The following is a 7,902-nucleotide window of genomic DNA, read 5'->3' on the forward strand; positions in this document are numbered from 1 at the left end:
CATTGCGCCTCCCTACCCGAAGAATGAGAGGAGAGCCCCCCCGCATTGCGCCTCCCTACCCGAAGAATGAGAGGAGAGAGAGGGGGAATAGCAGGAGAGAAAGGGCAAAGAAAACAGTAACTCTGACCAAACTATGTCAAAATGGAAGTGGAAAGAACAAGGCAGACAGAAACGGGGAAGAAAACTAAGTGGGTTTCGACCAAAATATGACAAAACTTCAATGAACCTCAAACATGAGGAGGGGGAAACAGCCACACAGTCACAGTGGCTCAATCCAGTGGTTTAAAAGCGGTAACAGACACACTGCACGTGTTTGTGTCTGTGCTATGACATTACTTTGAATGTGCGTGCACGTGCTGTAACGCATGTGAAGTTGTGTAAGGAGTTACAGCTTTTTGCGTTTATGGTTGTCTGTTGACCATGGTGTCCTTTATTCCCTAACTTCAACTCAGCAGCATCCAGGAGATTAATGTTTAGCCCTAATGTTCCCTAGGACATGCCCTTTGAGCAGTGTGTGTGTGTGTGTGTGTGTGTGTGTGTACACTCTTGCACATTTTGTTCCATCAGATAACATCAGTATGTTGATTCAGGAAGAAAAGGTGTGGGAGGAGTATGACTCTAATTAGGAACAAATAAAAAGCCTTATAAATGAATAAAAAAAGAGAACTGCTCTTCACTTCAAACTTTTCTAGAGCAATTGAAGAGTGTAAAGTAAGACAAAGAGGCAGAGAGAGAGAGGTCGCCCTCATTCCACCCGTCCACCCCCCACATCCCTCTCTCCTCCCTTCTTTCTCCCTCTCTCTCTCACTCCGGGCTCTAAACAGGATAAGGGCTTCATATGCCAAGTGGAATGTGTGACGCAAGCCTCAGCCTTGAAACAAAGCACAGGAAACAGGGAGAGACAGAGAGGAGAAACACAGAGGCAGAGAGAGAGAGACAGAGAGATGTGTATTACAAATTACAGTGAAACCAGAGGTGAAACAAAAAACCTCAGGTGTGACTGACTGTTCACACACACACACACACACACACACACACACACACACACACACACACACACACACACACACACACACACACACACACACACACACACACACACACACACACACACACACACACACACACACACACACACACACACACACACACACACACACCTCTCTGTCTGCTCTGACACTACACACAGTTATCTCTAACACTGCTTGAGCATCAGACTCAGACTTTACTGATGGCCTGTCGATCAGAACTACAACTGAATCAATACATAGATCAATCAGTTAGTACAATGACAGAAAATTAGCAACAGTTTGGACATTTCAGATAAGTAATCTAGCAACATTTTTAAATAATCACTGAGTACAGCTTCTCAAAAGTCACATGTTGCTGCACTTGTGTGTTTTGTAGCCTATATTTTTAATTGAGCTTCTTTACATCTTATGACAAATAACATAATTGAAGGTGTCCGTTGGGCTCTCAGAAAGGAATCTTCATTATTCTTTGGTGGTATTTGCTTCACCAGAAAAGGGAAGATCCTTATGGAAAAAGCAGATGCCAACTGAGCTCTAACTGTTCACATTGTTATTAACATCTATATACTAAATATCAAAATTACACATTGTGAGTAACCAACTTCACAAAGACACACCACTATGAGTCTCCCTCACATGCCTACATTTGACCACTTTTTCTATGTTAATTAATCAAACCACACTATGTTCTAAAAATGCCTCTATAGGCTATAAATAGCATAGTCTCTCAACTGTGGAGTTACATGAGTTATCAGCCACTGTTGAGATCATCAGCAGCCGGGCCAACACACATTTTGCTACAACGCTTATGTTCTCTTATTTTACACAATGAATAAGAGCTAAACAAACAGAAATCGAGAATTTATGATTAAACCAAATATATATTTTTTAATTAACTAATTAGGCTAATCACCTAGACATTAACAGCTTGCTCTCATAAACAAACAACTAACTTTATGGACTTCTTTCCCATAGTAAAGTCAGCTTTAATAAAACACATAACCTTTAATAAGACCACACAGCACATGCTTTACAACAGAACATCCGATGGTAAAATTACATCAGTTTGCCGGGAAATGAGTAACATTAGAGGAAGATCAGGCTGTCAAACTTACTTCTCAGGTTGAGTATTACAAGTCTTATCCAGGATCAGAGAAGAAACTATCTCACAGTCTGCCTCGCTGAGAAAATGTCTCTCAATTAGTAGACTCCGGTGAAAAAGTGACGCAGTGACGATCGGCCCTCCGCTGTCACTGACATCAGAAAAACAAGACGAGTCCACGGATCGATGGCTCCACAAAACTTCCCGAAGTTATGAAACTCCCTCCTTCTTTCTGTGTGCGCGTCTCCGGTTGTGTCGTTCAGAAACTGCTGCTGTCACATGATCCGGTGTGTGTTCTCCATGGGGTCGGGCCGCTGGGCGGGACCGGGGCGGGGTGGTCCAGTTCGTGTGTGTGCGTGTGTATGTGAGTGGGTGTGTGTTTGTCTGTGTGTGTTGCAATGTGCTTTTCAAGTTTGGAGACAACAGAGGTGGAAGTATAGACTCTCTAGGGCTAATAAAATCCTTTACTGAAGTGTAGAAGTACTCTGTCACATTAAAGTCCTTCATTTAAAGGTATCAGAGTTGGGAGAGTAGGAATACTCTGTTACAAGTAAAAGTCCTGCAGTCAAAATGTTACTCAAGTAAAATAACAAAAAAAAGTATTAACATCAAAATATGTAAGTACTCATTATGCAGATTGGTCCATATCAGAATAATATATATTACATGTTTTGATTATAATTACTGATGCATTAATGTGTTATCAAAGCTGGCAATGGTGCAGCTAGTTTAAATGACTTTGTATGCTGCAGGGTAGATTGTGAATTTACTCCAGGTGTAAATAAAGTCTTATTTAAGTGTTGATTATATTTCACATAATTATTCCAAGTCTGAATACTACTACACTAAATAAATGCAGTGGAGTGAAAGTACACAATTTCCCTCTGAATTGCAGGGGACTAGATGTACAAAGTAACACAACATTGAAATACTAAAGTAAAGTACAATAACTTCAAAATTGTACTTAAATACAGTAATTTAGTAAATCTACTTAGTTACTTTACACCATACTATCAGTATTGCAAAACCCTTAAATTACCTATATGTTTGGTAGCCTACTCAACATGCAGAATGGCCTATTTCAGTCCAATTTACCCTACAAGACATTATGGGATCATTATTGGCCTATTGGCTCTATCACTTTAATGTTGCAGCCGATACAGTTATAACTCATTTTCATTTGTCTGTGTTATATTCTTCCAGGAAATATGTCAATTAGTCATCTACTGCAAGATCACTTACACGTAGCTGTTTATATACCGCAATATGAGATCATTCTATAGTGAATACTTTGACTGATCCGCTGGCAGCTGTCCATTAACGTCTTTGAACAGGATGCGTCAAACATAAATCCAGGGAACACTTGTACCTGTTATATCTTTGACATGGGGCCTTAATACATTTTAAGTTTGAAAAAGTGCTTCTGCTTTAGGGGAGCTGATCTAGCTGAGGTGCATTGTGCGTCCCAACACGAGACAAAATGACAACAGTCAACAGCACAGCTCAACAAAAATACACAAAGCTCAATGTGTAAACAGACATACATAAACATATAGCAAAACAAAAACTAAACACAACTTGCTACACTTTGAGAGTGTGGATAGAGATTCAAAGAACCAACAACTAATGTTTGGAGTCACAATTAGTGAACAAGGTAGGAGAGAAAAGGTTAACAGACTTACAAATAATTTGAGTGAGCCCCTTGTGAAGTATTCAAGTTTTTGTTAAGCTTGAGATTTTCCATAACACTTTACACTGTCATTTTATTTTTGTCAGATTTTCAATCAATGAACTCCAAATGTCATGCAAATAATGACAGAAAGGCTTAAGGGCAAAACACTGTGTACTTTAAGGGTTTAAGTGCAAACCATACTGTAGGTGTGCTACAGTAAACGCAATGAAGTACAGTACATCTTGTTAAGTATGTGTAAAGATTTATATTATTTGTCTACACACACACACACACACACACACACACACACACACACACACACACACACACACACACACACACACACACACACACACACACACACACACACAGAGGTATCTGTCATTACAGCCCTGTGCAGCAGAGTGAGGCAGTGGGTGCCTTAGCGGAGCTGGCTGTTGACACAAGGCAGCGATGATATGACAGCTTTGTGTTTCATGGTTGGATTCTATATTAGTATGGGTGTAAGCCTTTCAAGTCTAAACATACATCCGCTTAGGCTTAGCCAGCTCTGATGCATGAGAAGTGGAGCATGAGATGTGGTGATGTCTCACAGAGCAGGGTGATGGAGGGCTGGAGGTCGGACAAGTCACTGTAACTATATTTCTGTGTCAAAAATAATGCAGGGAGAACTAGTGCCAGATTTACATTGTGCAAGTCACACACCATTATGTGCAGTCCTTATCTCTGGTAGGATAGCATTTTCCAGTCAAGTAATTTTCATATGAATATCTTCTATGCTACATCTCTGGAATCAGGCACAACATTATTATTTGATATCTGACTTGAGATTTAGACATAATTCATATGTACCTGAGAAACTCACTTTTTACAGATCCTGGCACACATGGCACTTACAAAAATATTGATGTAAGATACTTGAAACTTGTTGTAATATACTTTTTTTTTAAATTCTATATTCCTAATGCTGATGTATGGAAGCCTGTTTGCCCCACAGGAAAAAAAAATCCTGTAACTCATTATATTGACTTAGTTATCTAATTATATTGACTTAATATCTCATTATATTGACTTAATATCTCATTATATTGACTTAGTTATCTCATTATATTGACTTAATATCTCATTATATTGACTTAGTTATCTCATTATATTGACTTAGTTATCTCGTTATATTGACTTAATATCTCATTATATTGACTTAGTTATCTCATTATATTGACTTAGCTATCTCATTATATTGACTTAGCTATCTCATTATATTGACTTACTATCTCATTATATTGACTTAATATCTCATTATATTGACTTACTATCTCATTATATTGACTTAATATCTCATTATATTGACTTAGTTATCTCATTCAATATAATGAGATAGTAAGTCAATATAATGAGATATTAAGTCATGAGATAGAAAGTCAATATAATGAGATATTAAGTCTATATAATGAGAAAGCTAAGTCTATATAATGAGATAGTAAGTCAATATAATGAGGTAACTAATTCATTATAGTGATTTACAGGATTATTATTTTTTCCTGTGGCGCAAACAGGCTTCCATACTGATGAGCTCATGCAGTCACATTATTATTTTTTTCATCTATTCATGCGTTACCTCACACCCATAAGGGATGGTTTCACTTTATGTTATATGCACATGTATTTATCATACGTTATATCTGCAACTAGAAACATACACACACTCCCGCAGACCTGCAGAAATTATCTATGAAAGTTTTTTTATTCAAGCCAGAACATTTAAAGACTCACACTCTGGTTGAAAAACCTGTATATAATTGTGTGAGTTACATGCATGAGCCAGCCTGTACACAGTTGAGTAGACTTGTGCATACTTTTTAATTAAATCTTGGAAGAGATGAAAGTTTTACAACATTGAGCTCGGCAAGCATAAGTATTATAGTAAAGTGCCAAGAGCTGAACAATTAGTGTTAAATTAACACTCTAGAAAAACCGCCTGATTCAGAAAGGTTTCAGTATCTTTGTCTTTCAAATGAAGAGCAACTCAAAGTTGGAAACAAGGTCAGAGTCCACCAGGAGATAAACAAATATTAGTCCTGAGCTGGGGTCAAGAGTCCTAGATGGTGATCAGTTATTTCAAACAAAAGCGCTAACTAACAACCCACAAGGGTGTGACTAACTCATTCTTGAGTCAGGAAATGACCAAACATGTTTTCAAAAGCAAAAACCAATATCCATACCCCATGCTCACTTTCTATATTGTGTATATTCATATTAACCTAGATTTCAACTTGTTGTGAAAAAGTCGGAGACCCTGGTCCCAAACCAATACGAAATATTACATGGAGAAACCAATCCCACACGTCTCATAGAAAAGACGTCTCTTCAACAAAAAAATCTTTATAAGAGGAGATATCAGTAGACATGAACCTATTTACTAAATTAAACCTGCAGGCGTTAAGCAGGAATAGTACTAAAATCTGGATAGCTAATATCTGGACAGCAGGAAGTTAACTCATCTTCAGTCTCAAACTCAAACTCATCTGTTTCGACTGCACCTTTGCCAATAAAATAAATAATAAGAAACTCATATTCTTTCAGCATTTTAAATGGTTTGGCTTTCTGAATTCTAATGTACAGGATACTTGTTATTCTGAATTAGTATCTTCATGTTTGATTGCAGTTATTGCTGGTGGCTTTGGACTATAGTGTCAGTTCAATAAATAGGAAATGTAATGATCTGAATCACCCTCCAATTAACTCTGACACGGCATTCAGTTAAAAAGAAAATTACATTTGTTATCTGCTTTACCGTGTTGTTTTTTTTACCAGTAATGTATGTGTTTTTCCGCTGGATCTCTTCCTATCTTTTCTACATTGCTTTGTGAGAGAACAGAGGCAAAAACTTAAACAAATATATTCTAGAAACATAATTATTATAGTGTGGATTTGGGGCAGCTAGTTGTCTCAGCTAGTTTTGGTTTCACCAAACTAAGCTTTAGTAAGGAATATTCGGTTCCACAGAGTTTAGCTTGTCCATAAAGTTGTTTGTGTGCATGTGTCTGGATTTGTAATGTTCCAGGAATTTTATCTGAAAGAATAACTGTGTGTGTAATGCAAATCCACTTTTACAGTTGTCGGTTATGCGTTTATTTGTTTAAAAGTGGAATGTGTGATATGTCTGCTGGTGAAAAGATAGATAAGATATTTTTCCGAGCTGCACAAACACACAACGGCTCTCTGTTCAATGGTATGTGATGCTTCACTGCATGAAGAAGAGTTACCAAACACATTCACCTGATGGGTGGAAATGAATCAATTTAAATTGACCAATTTCTGAACTTTTTCTCCAACAGTGTTACTTTGGCATGTTGTCATGTATCATGTAATAACCTGAATACAAAATTGAGTTGAGTCTTTTTATTTGTATTAGTTTGAAAAGTATATTGTCATTAAACCAAGTACAAGTACAAAAGGATAGCTCATTTTTAGAAGATAGGGCAAGATGGAAAGTTAAGAAATCACCGGAGTAACAACAACTTACTATGTTGTATTTTAGTGTTGCATCTGTGTTTAGTGTCCTGTCTGTCTGTAACTTTGTGTGGTAGTGTTACCACTGAACAGGTCTCTCTTGAAAATGAGACCTTGTGTCTCAATGAGATTTTACACCTGTATAAATAAAGGCTAAATAAACTCATCTTTAATGAATCATAAATATTCGTAACAAAGGTCATGGGATTTGTTTGGAACCATGTCAGTCTTTCCAAAATTCCCATGCCATGCTTTTGCACAAAGAAAAAACAACATAAATGTTACGATTATCACGATTTTAAAACATCAGGAAACAACGATTCTTCGTCATATGATCATAGCTCTTACTATTCATAGCATAATGACGAGTGCTGAAAACTTTAAAATAAAAAAGGTGGTTTCCAGACTGCCTCCTATGACCGTTACCTTCATAATTAATATGAATTAGTGTTACTTTAAAAAAAAAAAAAATAGCAAATGTATTAGTATTGATTGTATTAGATTTCCGAAAATCAATTCTGTTGTTATTTGCGTGTGTGTGTGTGTGTGTGTGTGTGTGTGTGTGTGTGTGTGTGTGTGTGTGT

At 37.2% G+C, this 7,902-nt stretch overlaps 1 protein-coding gene across 1 annotated transcript in view; it reads right to left on the reverse strand.

Moving 5' to 3' along the window:
- Positions 1-2,409, reverse strand: part of klf3 (Kruppel like factor 3 (basic)) — a 39,912-nt gene extending 37,503 nt beyond the window's left edge. The window contains exon 1 of the mRNA XM_010778043.1: positions 2,147-2,409. The gene's annotated coding sequence lies outside the window, so the exon portion shown is untranslated. The remainder of the gene's footprint in view (positions 1-2,146) is intronic.
- Between the last annotated feature and the right edge of the window lie 5,493 nt (positions 2,410-7,902).

Source organism: Notothenia coriiceps, unplaced genomic scaffold (genome assembly GCF_000735185.1).
Source record: "Notothenia coriiceps isolate Sejong01 unplaced genomic scaffold, NC01 NC01_scaffold00018996, whole genome shotgun sequence".
NCBI lineage: Eukaryota > Metazoa > Chordata > Actinopteri > Perciformes > Nototheniidae > Notothenia > Notothenia coriiceps.